Here is a 23,000-nt window from a genome sequence, read left to right as displayed (position 1 = left end):
CACAGCAAAGAGACACACACACCCCAGCCCCGCACAGAGAGGTGTGTATGCACACACACACACACTGCAAGGAGACACACACACCCCAGCCCCGCACAGAGAGGTGTGTATGCACACACAGACACACAGCAAGGAGACACACACACCCCAGCCCTGCACAGAGAGGTGTGTATGCACACACACACACACAGCAAGGAGACACACATCCCCCCCAGCCCTGCACAGAGAGGTGTGTATGCACACACAGACACAGAGCAAGGAGACACACATCCCCCCCAGCCCCGCACAGAGAGGTGTGTATGCACACACAGACACACAGCAAGGAGCCACACACACCCCAGCCCCGCACAGAGAGGTGTGTATGCACACACAGACACACAGCAAGGAGACACACATCCCCCCCAGCCCCGCACAGAGAGGTGTGTATGCACACACACACACACAGCAAGGAGTCACACACACCCCCCCCAGCCCCGCACAGAGAGGTGTGTATACACACACACACACACACACACACACACACACACAGACAGAGCAGCGCCGCTCTCATGCCCACGCGGCTAATCCGCAGCCAGCGCCATGCGGAGAGCGCTGCAGCCTCGTCTCCCCCGCCGCAGAGGCCGTGCGCTCAAGGACACGGATATGCTGATTACAAGGCCGGCGCTGTGCATAGCCCCGCGGTCCCTGGGTCAGGGCTGGCTGCGGGAGCTCGCGCACGGCAGTGTCACTGGGGGCTCCTCGTGGAAGGGGGCCTGCTAGCGGGCGCGGTCCTAAGCCTGATGCTTTTCAATCCTCCCCCAGCCGGGCAGCCAATACAAACCCCGCCTCGGTGGGGGGGAGCTACGGGGAGGCCGGGGCGACGGGGGCCCGGCGGGTTTACTGCCGCCGGGTGCTGGCTCATCAGAAGGGAGAGGAGCGGTGGCTCAGAGCGGCTCCCTGGGTAGAAACGCCCAGGCGCCTGGCAGGGAACGGCAGGACAGTGCCCGGGCACTGAAGCCAGATTCCAGCAAGGCCCCGATGTTGAACAGTGCCAGGGACTAACCATTGGTGCCCACTGCCCAGGGACGGGGTGGATTCCCCCTCCCGTGGGGTCTTGGCATCTGCAGGGCCGCCCCGGGGCCGGCCAGCAGCAGGGACTCAGCCGAAGGCGTCCCTTGGGCCTCGACAGCGGCTCTCACGGTTCGGGGGCTGGAAGAGTCCCAAGGAGCAGGGAGAACACACGGCGGCATCCGCCTGGCTGGGTACAGCACACCCCGGCGCATTCGTCGCTGCGCTAGGAAATATCATCCGAAATACTGACAGTCGCACGGCGCCTGTCACCGTCAGCGAGCAGAAAACAGGCGGGGAGGAAGCAACGCCAGCGTCTCTGTTCGTGTTTGTTCACCGGCTCGAAGGCGGCACCCGGTTCTGGGGTAGACACAGTCAGACACACACACACCCTTCCCACGGATACACACCTGCAAACACAAACACTCTGTTGTGCACAGCTCCCTAGACAGAACTGTGCACACACACACTCAGCCAGGCATACAGCTGCCCCCAAACACTGACTACCGCACGCCCGGGTGCAGACACCGGATCGCACACCCCAGGCAGGAAACACACTGCACACTCAGCTCTCTGGTCACACAGAGCCATGCCCGTGGGGTCATTCCAAAGCGGGTGTGTTCCTGGGCCAACACACAGGCCTGCATTCAAGCACAGCCCCTCGCAGAGAGGCAGTTCATATGTGCACAAACACACACCGAGGTGTGTCTTCCTGCACCCTGCACTCACGCAACGGTGTGCATTCACTCACACAGTCATTTTCACACACTCACGCAGTGGTGTGCATTCACATACATGTACACAGAAGAATGTTCACACACAAAGAAGCATGTACTCAATTACACTCACAGGTGCGTTCACACACACGTATGCAGAGGCGTGTTTACACACACACACACACACACAGGCACGTTCACACACCCAGAGGTGGGGGTTCACATGCACACACACACACAGAGCCAGAGGCCTGTTTACACACACCCAGGGGGGGATTCACACGCCTTCCAGCCCTGTCTGGAACCCATCCCAGGGAGGCGCGGGTGGAGAGGAAAGACAGGGCGGGCGTGTGTGCGGCCATGGCAGCGTCTTCCTGTCTGCGTCTGTGTGGGCAGGCTGCCTCTGGGGATTTCGGCTAATGGGCGTTCAGCAGCCTCGTCTCCCCCATCTGCCGTGCTGCGCTCCACAGCAGGGCCAGAGAGCCGCGGCGGGGGGGGGGGGGGGCTGATGCCCCCATGGACGCTGCTCCATCTCCTGCCCCGTCTGGGTGCCTGGCACAAAAGGCCAAACCTACTGCTGGGAGGGGTGCTGAGAAGGCACCAGGCCCCTGGCTCCGTGGCCGCACAGGGAGGGAAAGGAGCAACCAGAGACAGTTACCCAGTTCTACCGGGCCAAAGCGACGGCAGGGGGAGGTCAGAGAGCCGTGAGCAACGGCACCCCCAGTAACAGCCCTCGGAGTACCAGTAGCCTGAGACACCCCTCAGAGGAACAAGTACCCCCCAATACTCCTACCCTGACACACAGCCCTCAGAGGAACAGAACCACTACCCCAAGTAACAAGGGGTATGTCTACACTACCCTCCTAGTTCGAACTAGGAGGGTAATGTATGCATACCGCACTTGCTAATGAAGCCCGGGATTTGAATTTCCTGGGCTTCATTAGCATAAGCGGGGAGCCGCCATTTTTAAATCCCCGCTGCTTCGAACCCCGTGTAGCGCGGCTACACGGGGCTCGAACTAGGTAGTTCGGACTAGGGTGCCTATTCCCAACTACCGGTACACCTCGTTTCACGAGGAGTAACGGTAGTTCGGAATAGGACCCTAGTCCGAACTACCTAGTTCGAGCCCCGTGTAGCCGCGCTACACGGGGTTCGAAGCAGCGGGGATTTAAAAATGGCGGCTCCCCGCTTATGCTAATGAAGCCCGGGAAATTCAAATCCCGGGCTTCATTAGCAAGTGCGGTATGCATACATTACCCCACTAGTTCGAACTAGCGGGGTAGTGTAGACATACCCAAGTACCCCCCCCAACACTAGTACCCTGAGACACTGCCCTCAGAGTAACAGAGCCAAATACCAGAGTACCAGTACCCCAAGTCACAGCCCTCAGAGTAACAGAGCCAAATACCCGAGTACCAGTACCCCAGTACCCCGAGACACAGCCCTCAGAGTAACAGAGCCAAATACCCAAGTAACAGTAAGAGTATCGCGAGTAACAGCACACTGAGTACTGGCATTGGTATGCTCAACAACAGGACCCACACCCGGACCCTGAGTGCCAGTAGCAGGGCCCTCCACAGCAGGAACAGTGCCACTGGCAGCAGCGCCTGAAGAGCAGCTCTCCAAGGACAGTCTCTGTACCCAGACCAATGTGTCTGGAGTAACCACACATCAGATAACAGCGCCCCACACTGCCCACCCACGCCCCGAGTCACAGTGCTCCACGTGCTCAGAGGGACGGTGCCACCAACCGCAGTGCCAGGCCCCACAGGATAATGCCAGGCCCCACGGGGCAGCGCCAGGCCCCACAGGATAATGCCAGGTCCCACGGGGCAGCGCCAGGCCCCACAGGATAATTCCAGGTCCCACGGGGCAGCGCCAGGCCCCACAGGATAATTCCAGGTCCCACGGGGCAGCACCAGGCCCCACAGGATAATGCCAGGTCCCACGGGGCAGCGCCAGGCCCCACAGGATAATGCCAGGTCCCACGGGGCAGCGCCAGGCCCCACGGGGCAGCGCCAGGCCCCACAGGATAATGCCAGGTCCCACGGGGCAGCGCCAGGCCCCACAGGATAATGCCAGGCCCCACGGGGCAGCACCAGGCCCCACAGGATAATTCCAGGTCCCACGGGGCAGCACCAGGCCCCACAGGATAATGCCAGGTCCCACGGGGCAGCGCCAGGCCCCACAGGATAATGCCAGGTCCCACGGGGCAGCGCCAGGCCCCACGGGGCAGCGCCAGGCCCCACAGGATAATACCAGGCCCCACGGGGCAGCGCCAGGCCCCACAGGATAATACCAGGTCCCACGGGGCAGAGCCAGGCCCCACAGGATAATACCAGGCCCCACGGGGCAGAGCCAGGCCCCACAGGATAATACCAGGCCCCACGGGGCAGCGCCAGGCCCCACAGGATAATGCCAGGTCCCACGGGGCAGCGCCAGATCCCACAGGATAATGCCAGGTCCCACGGGGCAGCACCAGGCCCCACGGGGCAGCGCCAGGCCCCACGGGGCAGCGCCAGGCCCCACAGGATAATGCCAGGTCCCACGGGGCAGCGCCAGGCCCCACAGGATAATGCCAGGTCCCACGGGGCAGCGCCAGGCCCCACAGGATAATGCCAGGTCCCACGGGGCAGCGCCAGGCCCCACAGGATAATGCCAGGTCCCACGGGGCAGCGCCAGGCCCCACAGGATAATGCCAGGTCCCACGGGGCAGCACCAGGCCCCACGGGGCAGCGCCAGGCCCCACAGGATAATGCCAGGTCCCACGGGGCAGCGCCAGGCCCCACAGGATAATGCCAGGTCCCACGGGGCAGCGCCAGGTCTCACAGGACCGAGAAGGCTCTTGCGCCCCTCTCCATCTTCAGCGCTGTGGGCACAAGAGCCTTCCCCTCCGCAGCACCCGCCCCAGGACAGCCTCCCGTCTCTCTGCCGCCCTGCAGCCCACGGCACAGCACGTGGCAACCCTGCCCCCGCCTGGCCCTCTGGCCCCTCAGCGTGTGCTGACACCTTGGCGTGGGGGATCCGGTGCCGCCGCTCACCTTGGCACAGGCTCGTGCCAGCCTGACCTTGTCTCCTGGCGCAGCCGAGGGGATATTTTTAGGCCTCTGTGGAGACTCCCAATCTGGCCGGAGACGGCTGCAGGCTCCACGCGCTGGCCACCTTCCGCCTTCCCACAGGAGCACCGGGCTCCCTGCAAGAGGCTGCAGCATCCTCCCCCCTCCCACTGCGGGAAAGGCAGGTGCCACTGCCCCGCTGCCATGGGGCTCAGCCCTGGGGGCAGGGTGAGCAGCGAAACTGCTGGGCACATCTCATCTCCAAGCACACCCTAGGCTGGAACGAACACATCCTCCCCACCCCGACCCGCCAGGCGGGCCAGCCACTGCCCCTGGAGTGCAAAAAGGGAAACTGAGGCGCAAGGGTCGCCCGCCCATATCTGCCAGCACTGGGTGTGTCAGGGTGCTGTGTGAGACGCTGTGCCTTGCTAGCAGGCTGGTTTGGGGGGCTGGGGCCATGCACTGTTCCTGTCTGCAACTGTCCAGCCATGGGCCCCCAGGCACACCTGCCGGCATCCCCTCAGACCTGCTCTGCAGCCCCATGTGCTGCTACTGCTCTCTCCAGCCCCTCAGTCCCAGCTGGCCGCAGCGCCCTGGCCTGCCCTCCCCAGTGATCCCCACTCCGGCGCCCCACCCTCGCCCCATATGCTCGGGAATCTCCCACCCCAACAGCTACACACCACAGACCCCGCCCTCTACCCCAAACCGATGGGTCCTGAGCCCCAGGCCTCCTGCATCAATAAAATCCTCCCCCAGCCTGAAGGGGGGTCCAAAGAGGCTGGAGAGAGGCTGTTCTCAGTGGGGGCAGGTGGCAGGATGAGGAGCAATGGGCTCAAGTTGCAGTGGGGGGGGGGGGGGTCTAGGTTGGATGTTAGGAAAAGCAATTTCCCTAGGCGGGTGGGGAAGCGCTGGGCTGGGTTCCCGAGGGAGGGGTGGAGTCTCCATCCCTAGAGGTGTTTAAGTCTTGGATTGACACAGCCCTGGCTGGGCTGATTTAGTTGAGATTGGTCCTGCTTCGGGCAGAGGGCTGAATTCGATGACCTTATGAGGTCTTTTTCACTCCTATAAAACTATGAGGTTGCTATGGTACGGCTGTGAGGATGGACAGGGTTGCTATGGTAAGACTGTGAGGCAGGGCGGGGTTGCTAAGGTAGGGCTGTGAGGATGGGCACAGTTGCTATAATAAGGTTGTGAGCATGGGTGAGATTTCTACAGTAGGGCTGAGGATGGACACAGTTGTTAAGATAGGGTTGTGAGGCTGGGCGGGGTTCCTATAGTACGACTGTGAGGCTGGGCAGGGTTGCTACAGTAGGGCTGTGAGGATGGGCGGGGTTGCTACAGAATGGCTGTGAGGCTGGGTGGGGTTGCTACCGCAGGGCTGTGAGGAAGGGCGGGGTTGCTATAGCAGGGCTGTGAGGATGGGCGGGGTTGCTAAGGTACGGCTGTGAGGATGGGCAGGGTTGCTACGGTAGGGCTGTGAGAATAGGCGGGATTGCTATGGTAGGACTGTGAGCATGGGCGGGGTTGCTACGCTGTAAGGATGGGCAGAATGGCTATGACAGGGCTGTGAGGATGGGGGGGCTTCCTACGGCAGGGTTGCTACGGCAGGGCCGTGAGGCTGAGCGGGGTTGCTACGGCAGGGCCGTGAGGCTGAGCGGGGTTGCTACGGCAGGGCTGTGAGGCTGAGCGGGGTTGCTACGGCAGGGCTGTGAGGCTGGGCGGGGTTGCTACGGCAGGGCTGTGAGGCTGGGCGGGGTTGCTACGGCAGGGCTGTGAGGCTGGGCGGGGTTGCTGCGGTAGGGCTGTGAGGCTGGGCGGGGTTGCTGCGGCAGGGCTGTGAGGCCGGGCGGGGTTGCTGCGGCAGGGCTGTGAGGCCGGGCGGGGTTGCTGCGGCAGGGCTGTGAGGCTGGGCGGGGTTGCTGCGGCAGGACAGTAGGGTTGTGAGGCTGGGCAGGGTTGCTACGGTAGGGCTGTGAGGCTGGGCGGGGTTGCTACCGCAGGGCTGTGAGGCCGGGCGGGGTTGCTGCGGCAGGGCTGTGAGGCCGGGCGGGGTTGCTGCGGCAGGGCTGTGAGGCTGGGCGGGGTTGCTGCGGCAGGACAGTAGGGTTGTGAGGCTGGGCAGGGTTGCTACGGTAGGGCTGTGAGGCTGGGCGGGGTTGCTACGGCAGGGCTGTGAGGCTGGGCGGGGTTGCTACCGCAGGGCTGTGAGGCCGGGCGGGGTTGCTACGGCAGGGCTGTGAGGCCGGGCGGGGTTGCTACGGTAGTGCTGTGAGGCAGGGCGGGGTTGCTACGGTAGTGCTGTGAGGCAGGGCGGGGTTGCTACGGCAGGGCTGTGAGGCCGGGCGGGGTTGCTACGGCAGGGCTGTGAGGCCGGGCGGGGTTGCTACGGCAGGGCTGTGAGGCCGGGCGGGGTTGCTACGGCAGGGCTGTGAGGCCGGGCGGGGTTGCTACGGCAGGGCTGTGAGGTCGGGCGGGGTTGCTACGGCAGGGCTGTGAGGCCGGGCGGGGTTGCTACGGCAGGGCTGTGAGGCCGGGCGGGGTTGCTACGGCAGGGCTGTGAGGCCGGGCGGGGTTGCTACGGCAGGGCTGTGAGGCCGGGCGGGGTTGCTACGGCAGGGCTGTGAGGCCGGGCGGGGTTGCTACGGTAGGGCTGTGAGGCCGGGCGGGGTTGCTACGGCAGGGCTGTGAGGCCGGGCGGGGTTGCTACGGCAGGGCTGTGAGGCTGAGCGGGGTTGCTACGGCAGGGCTGTGAGGCCGGGCGGGGTTGCTGCGGCAGGGCTGTGAGGCCGGGCGGGGTTGCTGCGGCAGGGCTGTGAGGCCGGGCGGGGTTGCTGCGGCAGGGCTGTGAGGCCGGGCGGGGTTGCTGCGGCAGGGCTGTGAGGCCGGGCGGGGTTGCTGCGGCAGGACTGTGAGGCTGGGCGGGGTTGCTGCGGTAGGGCTGTGAGGCTGGGCGGGGTTGCTACGGCAGGGCTGTGAGTCTGGGCGGGGTTGCTGCGGCAGGACAGCAGGGTTGTGAGGCTGGGCGGGGTTGCTACGGTAGGGCTGTGAGGCTGGGCGGGGTTGCTACCGCAGGGCTGTGAGGCCGGGCGGGGTTGCTACGGCAGGGCTGTGAGGCCGGGCGGGGTTGCTACGGCAGGGCTGTGAGGCCGGGCGGGGTTGCTACGGTAGTGCTGTGAGGCAGGGCGGGGTTGCTACGGCAGGGCTGTGAGGCCGGGCGGGGTTGCTACGGCAGGGCTGTGAGGCCGGGCGGGGTTGCTACGGCAGGGCTGTGAGGCCGGGCGGGGTTGCTACGGCAGGGCTGTGAGGCCGGGCGGGGTTGCTACGGCAGGGCTGTGAGGCCGGGCGGGGTTGCTACGGCAGGGCTGTGAGGCCGGGCGGGGTTGCTGCGGCAGGGCTGTGAGGCCGGGCGGGGTTGCTGCGGCAGGGCTGTGAGGCTGGGCGGGGTTGCTGCGGCAGGACAGTAGGGTTGTGAGGCTGGGCAGGGTTGCTACGGTAGGGCTGTGAGGCTGGGCGGGGTTGCTACGGCAGGGCTGTGAGGCTGGGCGGGGTTGCTGCGGCAGGACAGTAGGGTTGTGAGGCTGGGCAGGGTTGCTACGGTAGGGCTGTGAGGCTGGGCGGGGTTGCTACCGCAGGGCTGTGAGGCTGGGCGGGGTTGCTACGGCAGGGCTGTGAGGCCGGGCGGGGTTGCTACCGCAGGGCTGTGAGGCCGGGCGGGGTTGCTACGGCAGGGCTGTGAGGCCGGGCGGGGTTGCTACCGCAGGGCTGTGAGGCCGGGCGGGGTTGCTACCGCAGGGCTGTGAGGCCGGGCGGGGTTGCTACGGCAGGGCTGTGAGGCCGGGCGGGGTTGCTACCGCAGGGCTGTGAGGCCGGGCGGGGTTGCTACGGCAGGGCTGTGAGGCCGGGCGGGGTTGCTACGGTAGTGCTGTGAGGCAGGGCGGGGTTGCTACGGTAGTGCTGTGAGGCAGGGCGGGGTTGCTACGGCAGGGCTGTGAGGCCGGGCGGGGTTGCTACGGCAGGGCTGTGAGGCCGGGCGGGGTTGCTACGGCAGGGCTGTGAGGCCGGGCGGGGTTGCTACGGCAGGGCTGTGAGGCCGGGCGGGGTTGCTACGGCAGGGCTGTGAGGCCGGGCGGGGTTGCTACGGCAGGGCTGTGAGGCCGGGCGGGGTTGCTACGGCAGGGCTGTGAGGCCGGGCGGGTTGCTACGGTAGGGCTGTGAGGCCGGGCGGGGTTGCTACGGCAGGGCTGTGAGGCCGGGCGGGGTTGCTACGGCAGGGCTGTGAGGCTGAGCGGGGTTGCTACGGCAGGGCTGTGAGGCTGGGCGGGGTTGCTACGGCAGGGCTGTGAGGCTGGGCGGGGTTGCTACGGCAGGGCTGTGAGGCTGGGCGGGGTTGCTGCGGTAGGGCTGTGAGGCTGGGCGGGGTTGCTGCGGCAGGGCTGTGAGGCCGGACGGGGTTGCTGCGGCAGGGCTGTGAGGCCGGGCGGGGTTGCTGCGGCAGGGCTGTGAGGCTGGGCGGGGTTGCTGCGGTAGGGCTGTGAGGCTGGGCGGGGTTGCTACGGCAGGGCTGTGAGTCTGGGCGGGGTTGCTGCGGCAGGACAGCAGGGTTGTGAGGCTGGGCGGGGTTGCTACGGTAGGGCTGTGAGGCTGGGCGGGGTTGCTACCGCAGGGCTGTGAGGCCGGGCGGGGTTGCTACGGCAGGGCTGTGAGGCCGGGCGGGGTTGCTACGGCAGGGCTGTGAGGCCGGGCGGGGTTGCTACGGTAGTGCTGTGAGGCAGGGCGGGGTTGCTACGGCAGGGCTGTGAGGCCGGGCGGGGTTGCTACGGCAGGGCTGTGAGGCCGGGCGGGGTTGCTACGGCAGGGCTGTGAGGCCGGGCGGGGTTGCTACGGCAGGGCTGTGAGGCCGGGCGGGGTTGCTGCGGCAGGGCTGTGAGGCCGGGCGGGGTTGCTGCGGCAGGGCTGTGAGGCCGGGCAGGGTTGCTGCGGCAGGGTTGTGAGGCTGGGCGGGGTTGCTGCGGCAGGGCTGTGAGGCCGGGCGGGGTTGCTGCGGCAGGGCTGTGAGGCCGGGCGGGGTTGCTGCGGCAGGGCTGTGAGGCTGGGCGGGGTTGCTGCGGCAGGACAGTAGGGTTGTGAGGCTGGGCAGGGTTGCTACGGTAGGGCTGTGAGGCTGGGCGGGGTTGCTACGGCAGGGCTGTGAGGCTGGGCGGGGTTGCTGCGGCAGGACAGTAGGGTTGTGAGGCTGGGCAGGGTTGCTACGGTAGGGCTGTGAGGCTGGGCGGGGTTGCTACCGCAGGGCTGTGAGGCTGGGCGGGGTTGCTACCGCAGGGCTGTGAGGCCGGGCGGGGTTGCTACCGCAGGGCTGTGAGGCCGGGCGGGGTTGCTACGGCAGGGCTGTGAGGCTGGGCGGGGTTGCTACCGCAGGGCTGTGAGGCCGGGCGGGGTTGCTACCGCAGGGCTGTGAGGCCGGGCGGGGTTGCTACGGTAGTGCTGTGAGGCAGGGCGGGGTTGCTACGGTAGTGCTGTGAGGCAGGGCGGGGTTGCTACGGCAGGGCTGTGAGGCCGGGCGGGGTTGCTACGGCAGGGCTGTGAGGCCGGGCGGGGTTGCTACGGCAGGGCTGTGAGGCCGGGCGGGGTTGCTACGGCAGGGCTGTGAGGCCGGGCGGGGTTGCTACGGCAGGGCTGTGAGGCCGGGCGGGGTTGCTACGGCAGGGCTGTGAGGCCGGGCGGGGTTGCTACGGCAGGGCTGTGAGGCTGGGCGGGGTTGCTACGGTAGGGCTGTGAGGCCGGGTGGGGTTGCTACGGCAGGGCTGTGAGGCCGGGCGGGGTTGCTACGGCAGGGCTGTGAGGCTGGGCGGGGTTGCTACGGCAGGGCTGTGAGGCTGGGCGGGGTTGCTACGGCAGGGCTGTGAGGCTGGGCGGGGTTGCTGCGGTAGGGCTGTGAGGCTGGGCGGGGTTGCTGCGGCAGGGCTGTGAGGCCGGGCGGGGTTGCTGCGGCAGGGCTGTGAGGCCGGGCGGGGTTGCTGCGGCAGGGCTGTGAGGCCGGGCGGGGTTGCTGCGGCAGGGCTGTGAGGCTGGGCGGGGTTGCTGCGGTAGGGCTGTGAGGCTGGGCGGGGTTGCTACGGCAGGGCTGTGAGTCTGGGCGGGGTTGCTGCGGCAGGACAGCAGGGTTGTGAGGCTGGGCGGGGTTGCTACGGTAGGGCTGTGAGGCCGGGCGGGGTTGCTACGGCAGGGCTGTGAGGCCGGGCGGGGTTGCTACGGCAGGGCTGTGAGGCCGGGCGGGGTTGCTACGGTAGTGCTGTGAGGCAGGGCGGGGTTGCTACGGCAGGGCTGTGAGGCCGGGCGGGGTTGCTACGGCAGGGCTGTGAGGCCGGGCGGGGTTGCTACGGCAGGGCTGTGAGGCCGGGCGGGGTTGCTACGGCAGGGCTGTGAGGCCGGGCGGGGTTGCTACGGCAGGGCTGTGAGGCCGGGCGGGGTTGCTACGGCAGGGCTGTGAGGCCGGGCGGGGTTGCTACGGCAGGGCTGTGAGGCCGGGCGGGGTTGCTACGGCAGGGCTGTGAGGCCGGGCGGGGTTGCTACGGCAGGGCTGTGAGGCCGGGCGGGGTTGCTACGGCAGGGCTGTGAGGCCGGGCGGGGTTGCTACGGCAGGGCTGTGAGGCCGGGCAGGGTTGCTACGGCAGGGCTGTGAGGCCGGGCGGGGTTGCTACGGCAGGGCTGTGAGGCCGGGCGGGGTTGCTACGGCAGGGCTGTGAGGCCGGGCGGGGTTGCTACGGTAGGGCTGTGAGGCCGGGCGGGGTTGCTACGGCAGGGCTGTGAGGCCGGGCGGGGTTGCTACGGCAGGGCTGTGAGGCCGGGCGGGGTTGCTACGGTAGGGCTGTGAGGCCGGGCGGGGTTGCTACGGCAGGGCTGTGAGGCCGGGCGGGGTTGCTACGGCAGGGCTGTGAGGCTGGGCGGGGTTGCTACCGCAGGGCTGTGAGGCCGGGCGGGGTTGCTACGGCAGGGCTGTGAGGCCGGGCGGGGTTGCTACGGCAGGGCTGTGAGGCTGGGCGGGGTTGCTACGGCAGGGCTGTGAGGCCGGGCGGGGTTGCTACGGCAGGGCTGTGAGGCTGGGCGGGGTTGCTACGGCAGGGCTGTGAGGCTGGGCGGGGTTGCTACGGTAGGGCTGTGAGGCCGGGCGGGGTTGCTACGGTAGGGCTGTGAGGCCGGGCGGGGTTGCTACGGCAGGGCTGTGAGGCCGGGCGGGGTTGCTACGGCAGGGCTGTGAGGCTGGGCGGGGTTGCTACCGCAGGGCTGTGAGGCCGGGCGGGGTTGCTACGGCAGGGCTGTGAGGCCGGGCGGGGTTGCTACGGCAGGGCTGTGAGGCCGGGCGGGGTTGCTACGGCAGGGCTGTGAGGCCGGGCGGGGTTGCTACGGCAGGGCTGTGAGGCCGGGCGGGGTTGCTACGGCAGGGCTGTGAGGCCGGGCGGGGTTGCTACGGCAGGGCTGTGAGGCCGGGCGGGGTTGCTACGGCAGGGCTGTGAGGCCGGGCGGGGTTGCTACGGCAGGGCTGTGAGGCCGGGCGGGGTTGCTACGGCAGGGCTGTGAGGCTGGGCGGGGTTGCTACGGCAGGGCTGTGAGGCCGGGCGGGGTTGCTACGGCAGGGCTGTGAGGCCGGGCGGGGTTGCTACGGCAGGGCTGTGAGGCCGGGCAGGGTTGCTACGGTAGGGCTGTGAGGCCGGGCAGGGTTGCTACGGTAGGGCTGTGAGGCCGGGCGGGGTTGCTACGGCAGGGCTGTGAGGCCGGGCGGGGTTGCTACGGTAGGGCTGTCTCTGGCTGTACCGGCTGAGTGAAGGAGAACTGTGTGTGGCGTTGTTTGGAGAACTGTGGCACCGAGGGGCCCATGTGGAGCCAGGCCCCCCCCCCCCCTGCCACCCGGGTGCCTGCCCTCTCTCCTGCAGTGCCCAGGTGGTTCTGCCCGCCAGACTGTCCTGCTGCTTTGCTGGGCCCTGGGCCCCTTCGCTGGGCGGGAGGAGCTGTTCTTGTCCGGCCTGCCCGGCCCCGGGAAAGGCCCTGGGAGGGAGGGAAGCCGGCAGTGCCGAGCGGGGCAGCGTGCCTGGCTGGCGGAGCTCTGCGGTGGCTCTGGCAGACACTGGCGTGAGGCCCCTCTGCCGGCTCTGCCACTCCCCACCGCCGGGCGCTGCCCCCTCTGCCTTGCTGCTGCCCGGCGCTGGCGTGTGGCCAAGAGGCTGCCGTCAGGAAGGGCTGGGCGAGGGCGGCCCAGGGGATCACCGGGGGCAAAGGGAGGGCGGCTGGGGAAACGGGGACCGGGAGCAGGGCCCCGGGGATGGAAGGGAGCAATTCGCCTCACGCTGCACTCGCTGGATTCCAGCCCCTGTGGGCAGGGCCAGGGAAGGGCTGAGCCCGGCTCCTGGAGCGGCTGAGGCAGCCCGAGGGCAGACACTCACAGGCAGACAGGCAGGCTCTGGGCGGGGAGAACTCCAGGGGTGGCTCCGGACCGGGGCCCTGGAGGGCAGCGGCTGGGGAGCCCATGGCTGGGCACAGCCAAGGCAGGAGGGACCTTGTCACGCTCTCCTGTGGGGCAGGAGCAAGCCTGGGACCGGGCCCCCTTGCGACGGGGGATGGGCTCTTTGTGGGGCCCAGGGAGGCCTGATGGCCCGGTCTGTGTGCAGGGCCCAGGGGTGCAGCAGGAGCTGGGGAGGGTACAGGGTCCTAGGGCCCATTGTCCCCCAGCTGGATTCAAGGGGATTCCCCAGGGCCGGGGGGCCAGTCCCCTGGAGACCAGCGGGTGGGCAGCATGGGCCATGGGCCTGCCGAGTGAGGGGGGTAGGAGGCTGGGCAGCCAAAGGGGGGCTCCTTACCTGCCCTGCTCCCACTTTATTGGGGAGGGGCCCCCGGCTCTGTTCTCAGGGTCCGGGCCGGGTGCGCAGTGTGTGTGTGTGTGGGGGGGTCCCGGGCCGGGTGCGCAGTGTGTCTGTGTGTGGGGGGGGGGTCCCGGGCCGGGTGCGCAGTGTGTGTGGGGGGGGGGGTCCCGGGCCGGGTGCGCAGTGTGTGTGTGTGTGGGGGGGTCCCGGGCCGGGTGTGCAGTGTGTGTGTGTGGGGGGGGGGGGTCCCGGGCCGGGTGCGCAGTGTGTGTGGGGGGGGGGGGTCCCGGGCCGGGTGCGCAGTGTGTGTGTGTGGGGGGGGTCCTGGGCCGGGTGCGCAGTGTGTGTGTGTGTGGGGGGGGTCTCGGGCTGGGTGCGCAGTGTGTGTGTGTGTGGGGGGGGGTCCCGGGCCGGGTGCGCAGTGTGTGTGTGTGGGGGGGGGGGGGTCCCGGGCCGGGTGCGCAGTGTGTGTGTGTGTGGGGGGGGTCCCGGGCCGGGTGCGCAGTGTGTGTGTGTGTGGGGGGGGTCCCGGGCCGGGTGCGCAGTGTGTGTGTGTGGGGGGGGTCCCGGGCCGGGTGCGCAGTGTGTGTGTGGGGGGGGGTCCCGGGCCGGGTGCGCAGTGTGTGTGTGTGGGGGGGGTCCCGGGCCAGGTGCACAGTGTGTGTGTGTGGGGGGGGATCCCGGGCCGGGTGCGCAGTGTGTGTGTGGGGGGGGGGGGGTCCCGGGCCGGGTGCGCAGTGTGTGTGTGTGGGGGGGTCCTGGGCCGGGTGAGCAGTGTGTGTGGGGGGGGGTCCCGGGCCGGGTGCGCAGTGTGTGTGTGTGGGGGGGTCCCGGGCCAGGTGCACAGTGTGTGTGTGTGGGGGGGGGTCCCGGGCCGGGTGCGTAGTGTGTGTGTGTGGGGGGGGTCCCGGGCCGGGTGCGCAGTGTGTGTGTGTGGGGGGGGTCCCCGGGCCGGGTGCGCAGTGTGTGTGTGGGGGGGGGGGGTCCCGGGCCGGGTGCGCAGTGTGTGTGTGTGTGGGGGGGTCTCGGGCCGGGTGCGCAGTGTGTGTGTGTGGGGGGGGGTCTCGGGCCGGGTGCGCAGTGTGTGTGTGTGGGGGGGTCCTGGGCCGGGTGCGCAGTGTGTGTGTGTGTGGGGGGGTCCCGGGCTGGGTGCGCAGTGTGTGTGTGTGGGGGGGGGTCTCGGGCCGGGTGCGCAGTGTGTGTGTGTGTGTGGGGGTCCCGGGCCGGGTGCGCAGTGTGTGTGTGTGTGGGGGGGTCTCGGGCCGGGTGCGCAGTGTGTGTGTGGGGGGGGGTCCTGGGCCGGGTGCGCAGTGTGTGTGTGGGGGGGGGGTCTCGGGCTGGGTGCGCAGTGTGTGTGTGTGTGGGGGGGTCCCGGGCCGGGTGCGCAGTGTGTGTGTGTGGGGGGGGGGTCTCGGGCCGGGTGCGCAGTGTGTGTGTGTGTGGGGGGGTCCCGGGCTGGGTGCGCAGTGTGTGTGTGGGGGGGGGCCTGGCCGGGTGCGCAGTGTGTGTGTGTGGGGGGGGGGGGGGTCCAGCAGCCGGGCCTGTCCCATGAGCGCAGCTGTGCCAAGCTGCTGCCCCCTTAGCTGGGCGCGGGCAGGCCGGAGCGGCTGAGCGAAGGCGGGTGCGGAGGCAGCCGGGGCTAGGCCGGTCTCCCCGCTGGCAGGGGCTGCTGGGGGCCTAGGCTCTGCGCTGGGACCCAGGCGGCCGCCTCCGCGGGCACAGGGACGGAGCCAGGGACGCTGCCCCCGGCCCGTCCCCAGCAGCCCCAGGGGAAGGGGCGGCGGGGCCTGACCTGGGGCTTTCCCGGAGGGGGCTCGGGGCGGCCCCCGGCTCCGAGAGGCGACGAGGCTGCTCTGTCGCGCGTCTCCATCTCCCGCGGGGCAGCCACGGACCGAGCCCCCCCTGCAGCAAACGCGGCCCCCGCCCCGGCGAGCCCCCTGCGCCCAGCGCGCCACCCGCCTGGCCCCGGCGTCCCAGCCCCTCACCGCCTCGACGGGTCCGAAGCCCGGCCCCGGGCCGGCTCGAGAGCGCTCGGGGCCGGGCGGGCTCCGGGGGTCCCTGCGCGCCACTTACCGGAGCGGGGCGCTGCCCTAAGGATCCGCTCGCGCCCTGCCCATCGCGCCCGCTGCGCCCGCCCTGCGCGCCGGGCAGGGCTCCCTCGCTGCGCCCGAGGGCGGCCGGGGCCAGGCGCTCGGAGGGGCGCTGCTGCGGCCGGGCCGGGGAGCCGAGGCTGCGGGCGGCTGCGGCAGGAGGAGGACGCGGGCAGCCGGTGGCGGAGGCCAGCGCGCGCGCACGCGGGGAGCGAGCCGGGCTCGCCAGATGCCGCCGGGCTCGCTGGCCCGGTCCCAGCCGCTGCCTGGGCTGCGCTCGGCTCCGCGCCTCGCCGGGGGAGGCAGCTGGTGCTTAACCATTCTGACGTGGGCTGGGAGATACCAACGCAGCCCTGCCCCGCCTCGCCTCGCCGGCGGCTCCCCGTGACAGCCAAGGGGGCTGCAGGAACCGGCAGCCCGGCCGGCGCTCCCCGCGTCCCGGAGCGCAGCCCTGGTGCCGAGGGCAGCCCCCCGCCCTCGCACCCCTGGATGCCCCTTACGTCGCACAGCAGGCGAGGAGCGCTTTAAAGGCCACCAGGGTGGGCAGTAGGGGCTGAGCCTTCCTGGGGCAGGGGCTCAGAGTCTCCTGCCCCCAGCCCGGCTCTGCCCCTGCAATCCGACAGGAGCTTCAGGGGTAGCCAGTTACAGAGAGGAACAGCCCAGGTCTGGTGGCACTTTACAGACTAGGGGAGCATGGCCATGGGATCATGAGTTTTCCTGGCGGGTCCCAGCGCCCCAGCCTGCCCCGGGGGCTGGTCACCAGGGCGGCCCCAGGGGTGGAGCCGGTCTCTAGCGACTCCCCCGCCATTGGGCCTGGCTCCCCGGCTTGGCAGCCAGGCGGAAGCCCCAATCATAGAATCATAGAACTGGGAGAGACCTCAGAAGGTCAAGTCCAGCCCCCTGCTCTAGGCAGGAGCAATCCCAACTCAATCAACCCGGCCAGGGCTTTGTCAAGCCGAGACTTAAACACCTCTAGGGATGGAGACTCCACTACTTCCCTAGGGAACCCAGCCCAGCGCTTCCCCACCCGCCTAGGGAAATAGTTTTTCCTAATATCCAACCTGGACCTCTCCCACCACAACTTGAGCCCATTGCTCCTTGTTCTGCCACCTGCCCCCACTGAGAACAGCCTCTCTCCATCCTCTTTGGAACCTCCCTTCAGGAAGTTGAAGGCTGCTCTCAAATCCCCCCTCACTCTTCGCTTCTGCAGACTAAACAGACCCAAGTCCCTCAGCCTCTACTCATAGGTCATATGCTCCAGCCCCCTAATCATTTTGGTTGCCCTCCGCTGGACCCTCTGCAATGCATCCACATCCTTTTTGTAGTGGGGGGCCCAGAACTGGACACAATACTCCAGATGTGGCCTCACCAGAGCCGAATAAAGGGGAATAATGACATCTCTGGATCTGCTGGCAATGCTCCTCTTAATGCAACCTAATATGCCATTCGCCTTCTCGGCTACAAGGGCCCCTGTCGACTCATCTCCAGCTTCTCATCCACTGTAACCCCCAGGTCCTTTTCTGCAGAACTGCTACTTAACCGGTTGGTCCCCAGCCTGTAACTATACTTGGGATTCTTCCGTCCCAAGGGCAGGACTCTACACTTGTCCTTGTTGAACCTCATCAGATTTCTTGTGGCCCAATCCTCCAATTTGTCTAAGTCACTCTGGACCCTATCTCTGCCCTTAAGTGTATCTACCTCTCCCCCCAGCTTAGTGTCATCCGCAAACTTGCTGAGGGTGCAATCCATCCCCTCATCCAGGTCATTAATAAAGATATTGAACAAAACCGGTCCTAGAACCGAACCTTGGGGCACTCCGCTAGAAACCGACCGCCATCCTGACATCGAACCATTGATCACTACCCGCTGGGCCCGGCCTTCTAGCCAGCTTTCTATCCATCTTACCGTCCATTTATCCAATCCACATTCCCTTAACTTGCTGGAAAGAATATTGTGGGAGACTGTATCAAAAGCCTGGCTAAAGTCAAGGTATATCACATCCACTGACTTCCCCATGTCCACAGAGCCAGTTACCTCAGCATAGAAGCTAATCAGATTGGTCAGGCACGACTTGCCCTTTGTGAATCCATGCTGACTATTCCTGATCACTTTCCTCTCATCCAAGTGCCTCAGTATGGATTCCTTAAGGATCCCTTCCATGATTTTTCCAGGAACCAAGGTAAGACTGACCGGCCTGTAGTTCCCTGGATCGTCCTTCTTCCCTTTTCTGAAGATGGGCACTACATTTGCCTTTTTCCAGTCATCCGGGATTTCTCCCGATCTCCACGACTTTTCACACACAGTCAGTGGGGCCCAGCCAGTCCCAGGGCGCAGGGCTGTCCCTTGCCCAGGCTCAGATGCCCCGGCGGGCACATGGCCCCGCTCCAGCTGAGAAGGGCCCAGCCCACCTGCTTGGTGACGAGCCTCTGCCCAGCTCACCCACAATGGCAGCCCCATGGGGGAGGGGAGAGCCTGGGGTGCTGCCAGGCTGAGCTTGGCTGGGGACTCAGCTGCCAGTATGCTCCAGTGGCACTAGTTCCCGCTCTGTGTGTGTGTGTGTGTGTGTGTACGCCATGCGTGCATGTGTGTGTATGCCCTGTGTGAGCATGCACACCATGTGTTTGTGTGTGTGCGTGTCTTGTGTGTATGATGTGCATGGGTGTGTGGGCAGTATGCGAGTATGTCCACTGTACGTCTGTGTACGTTGTATGTGTAAGCCATGCTGTGTGTTTGGATGTCCACTGTGCGAGCACTGTGTGGGTTTGTGCTCCATGCATCAGTGTATGCTGTGCATGTGTATGCCATGCTGTGTGTGTGTGTGTGTGTGTGTGCGCGCACTGGGTGAGTGCGTACACCACACATCTGGGTACATCTTTCGTGTATGCCATGTGTGTGTGTGTGTGTGCACTGTGCGAATGCATGTGTGTATGCCGTGTGTGCACGTATGTTGTGCATGCGCGCGTGTGTGCATTGTGTGAGTGTGTACACCATGCATGTGTGTACACTGTGCGTGTGGATGCAATTCTGGCGTGCATGCATTAATGTGTGTGCGTGTGCACACACGTGCCTGTGAGTGTGAGCATGTGCATATGGGGGCGTGTGAGGCCAGCTGCTTTCCAAGGGGCCCATCCTGCCCCCTTTGCCCCTGCTTGTGCCCAGCCTGGTGCGGGCCACGCACTATTCAGCACAATATTGAGGGAGCTAACACGGGCTCTGTGCCTGCCCCAGAGGGCTGAGGTCTCAAGGGAGCCCGCACCTCAGCGATGCCCCCTGCAGCCTGGGGAAGGGGTCCCGGTGCCCAGGGCCATGCAACGCTACAGTGATGGTTTTCATAGGCTCTGCGTCATCGGCATAGAACCTCGTATTGAGTCTTCCCTAGATAACCTGCATTCTCATACAGCTCCGTGGTGAGTCCTTTTCTGTAGAAACGTCCCTCTCATATAGAGCAGGGAAGCTTTGTAAGTCTTGGTAGAACAGCCCCTAAGAATAATGAAGGGAAGAGGATGTCTTTGTACCAGGGTAGGTCGCTCCCCTTTTACTCACCGGATTGCCCCATGGAAGGAATGAGCTGTGAATGGGGAAGGCGGAAGACAAGCACCCCGGAGCAGTGAGGGGATGGAGGCTGGATCCAAGGACCGTAGGACCTGGCAAGCTGGCTTATAGAAAGAGCAGACATAGCCCCGGCCTTGGGGGTCAGCAGCAAGCACCTGCTTTTGGAAGCCCCCTCTGGAGATGAATGTGGCAGCGTTGAGACCCCCCCAGAAGAAGGCGCCCCAGATGACTAACTGCACATGCATATGGTGACACAGATTTTGCATATGCATGGCATGACTAACTGGTGTAGATCTGCAGGAGAGGGGAGCTACTATCCATCTCTTGCAGGGGTCCCCGGTTTCGTCTGGTCAACATGGGAGCACCGATCAGGATCCGCAGAAGCCTGGCTCCACCCCCACCCCCCCACCACCTAACTCACCTGGCCAGTGCAGTTCAGGGGAGCAACTAGTGTGTGTGTGAGTGTGTGTGTGTGTGCGCGCGTGTGTGTGAGTGTGTGTGTGTGTGTGTGTGTGTGTGTGTGTGGGATATGTCACATGCAGATGATAAAGTAGCAGTTGCTATATGGATTGCCAGTAAATGTGGCATTTTGCCGTATCCCCCTGGAAAAGATCCCGGGCAGTTCTTTAAACACAACAGGGGGGAGCTGGGGGTAGGGAGCAGACCACAAGGCGAAGGGCAGTCCCTTGGCGGAGGATGGAGCTCTCTGCAAGCCTGGCCTCCATGCCCACCCACCAGCTGGGTTGCGGGTGGCAGCCGGGGCTGCTCCCTGCAGTGGCCCTGCTCCGAACCGTGCAGGCTGCAACTGGGGCAAGGGAACAGGCAGCCGGGAGCAGCGGTTGTGGCCGGGAACCTGTCCCGGGGCCCTGCAGATGCTAAAGGGTGGGAGAATGGGAGCAGTCGCCTGCATCATTCAAAGGGCCTGGACTGGCTGGGCCCAGGCAGCGCCTGGTGGCTTTTTGCCACGCTGCCCTCATCGCTCTCTGGAGACGCCTGCACATGCCTCCAGGCCACGGGGGCAGGAGGCACAGCCCCCCATGCTCCAGGGCCCGGGGAAGGGAGGTGCAGGTGCCATGGGGCCTGCTACCTCTGAGCTCCGGGAGCTCCTGAGATCTAACCCGCCCCTACTGGGTGATCGATATAGGGAGGCTAATGAGGGCAACCGGAATTGCAAATCAAGCCCGGGATTTAAATATCCCGCACTAGATTTGCATGTTCCCGGCTGGTCGCCATTTTAGAAATTGACTAGCCTGAAGCTAGCTCATTGCAGGAGGAATACCAGCTAATTTGAGTCAGGGCTTTAAATCGGAATCCCGTTTCACTGCCACGTGTAGACACGGGCAGTTACTTCGGGCTAGTCAATTTCTAAAATGGGGACCTGCCGGGAACATGCAAATCAAGTACGGGATATTTAAATCCCGGGCTTGATTTGCAGTTCCGGTCGCCCTCATTAGCCTCCCTAGATCGATCTAGAGGGCTAGTGTAGACGTACCCTATGTTTATTGAGAATACAGTAGAAAAGCAGAGAGCATACCCACACAGAGGTCCTGCAGATAGTGCATAGTTACCAGTCCATGTTGGCTCAAGTCAGTCTTACTGGCCAGGGAAGGCTGTCTGAGGGGTCGGGGTTCCTCTGAGGCTTGCAGAACTGAACCCAGAGTCCTACTGCCAGAGCTTCCCTTCTTATCCATGTCAGTTCCCATTGGGATCTATGGATATTGCAGTGTCGTGCTGCCGTCATCCGCCCTTAGGAGGTGTTAATCTGTGTTCGCCAAGAGTTACCCTTGATGGGGACTGCCAGGATTCCCGTCCTTCTCTCTCACTCTTGGTGGGGTCTCTGCCTGTCTCCAGGGTTCCTCAATGCTGCTAATTCAATTCAGCCTCAAGACACAATGTTATCCTTGTTATCTTCAAAGTTTCCCCTTCTTCTTGACCACCTGGGCATCTGTGGTGGCTCTCACGCTCACACCCCCTCCTCTCACACCGCACAATGGTGCACTTTCAGACTAGATCAATAATTACTAAAAAGCCCCCACTTCGTTTGTGAGGCAGACAAGGGGTACCACTTAATTTGTAATGCCAACAGGGAGCAAGGCCTTAAACATTATCTAATCATCAACCAATGCTCTTTATAGACTAACAAAACATGTCGATGGGATCATGAGATTTTGTGGGCACAGCCCACTTCTTCAGATGAGCCGAGGTTTGAGTTTAGGATGTGCAGACCCAAAATAAATAGGGGAGAACGGAGAGGGGGGAAGGAAAAAAAGGAGGGGGGTGGGAAACAAGAAGCTGAGAGTATGAAGATATCAAAGGGAAAAACAAGTAGGCAGAACTGGCAATCTATAAGCATTTTTCATACCCTCTGCTCCTTGTTTCCCGTCCTCCTTTTTTTTCCTTCCCCCCTCTCCCTTCTCCCTTATTTATTTTGGGTCTGAACATCCTAAACTCAAAACTCGGGTCATCTGAAGAAGTGGCTGTGCCCACAAACACTCATGATCCCATCGACATGTCTTGTTCGACAATAAAGAGCTACCAGACCATTGGTTGTTTTTTTCTGTAAGGGTACGTCTACACTACATGCCTCTGTCGGCAGAGGCATGTAGATTTGTTTGTTCAGCAAAGGCAAATGAAGCGGCGATTTAAATGATCGCGGCTTCATTTACATTTACATGGCTGCCGCGCTGAGCCGACAAACAGCTGTTCAGCTGTTTGTCGGCTCGCCGCTAGTCTGGACGTTCCCCCTGTCGACATCAAAGCCCTTTGTCAGCAGCCCCGTTATTCCTCGTGGGATGAGGTTTACCAGGGCTGCCGACAAAGGGCTTTGATGTCGACAGGGGGAACGTCCAGACTAGCGGCGAGCCGACAAACAGCTGATCAGCTGTTTGTCGGCTCAGCGCGGCAGCCATGTAAATGTAAATGAAGCCGCGATCATTTAAATCGCCGCTTCATTTGCCTTTGCTGATCTGTCTAATCTACATGCCTCTGCCGACAGAGGCATGTAGTCTAGACACAGCCTAACAGACTAACTCGTCTACCCCCTGAAGCTCGTTATCTAATCATGAGAGACAGAGAAATAGAAGCTACAGAACTTACCAGCAAGTCATTAGACATGAAATGATACATCAAACTTCTAGTCTTATAACCAATACTAACTAAAATAGACATTTTGCTACAATTGGGCCGTAGAGCTAGCTTGTTATAGAAACTTCCATTGCCTTTGTATCTCCCACGAGCGCCTGTGTTACCTGCTTTGCCTTCATGAGTAGCTCCCATCCCTCTCGCTATGACCTTGCCCTGTGCGGAGGGTGCTGTGGGACTGGCCACAAGTGTGGGTTTTGCGGTGGGACCGAAGGTGCAGCTGGCGGGGGGAAGTGACTGGTACGGTGGGGCTGGCAGCAGCCTGGCGGGTGCTGGGATACTGGGTGTAGGGACTATGCGTGGCTAGGGCGGGCCCACAGGGTGGTGACACAGCGTGGGCAGCCCAGGGGACCATCTGTGGCTCGGTGGCCAGGCTGGGACGGCACCTGAGGGGCTGGCTGTGAAATCTCAGGGCAGGACTCCCAGCCCTTGTGGGGTTGAGCCCAGCGTCCTGCCAGCTGCCCTGCGGTGGGTACTCACGCTCTCGCCTCACTGCCGGCAGTGCTACGCGTCGTTCCCTCACCAGCCCTGGACGCAGGCGTGGGT

General features: G+C 65.0%; 1 protein-coding gene across 2 annotated transcripts in view; it reads right to left on the bottom strand.

Annotated features, from left to right (window-relative positions):
• Positions 1 to 16,013, bottom strand: part of PHF24 (PHD finger protein 24) — a 43,321-nt gene extending 27,308 nt beyond the window's left edge. For both annotated transcript variants that reach the window (XM_075932819.1, XM_075932820.1), the window contains exon 1: positions 15,745 to 16,013. The gene's annotated coding sequence lies outside the window, so the exon portion shown is untranslated. The remainder of the gene's footprint in view (positions 1 to 15,744) is intronic.
• Between the last annotated feature and the right edge of the window lie 6,987 nt (positions 16,014 to 23,000).

Source organism: Pelodiscus sinensis, chromosome 6, assembly GCF_049634645.1.
Source record: "Pelodiscus sinensis isolate JC-2024 chromosome 6, ASM4963464v1, whole genome shotgun sequence".
NCBI lineage: Eukaryota > Metazoa > Chordata > Testudines > Trionychidae > Pelodiscus > Pelodiscus sinensis.
The sequence above is the reverse complement of the archived record's forward strand: the minus strand, read 5'-3'. Positions and strand labels throughout refer to the sequence as shown.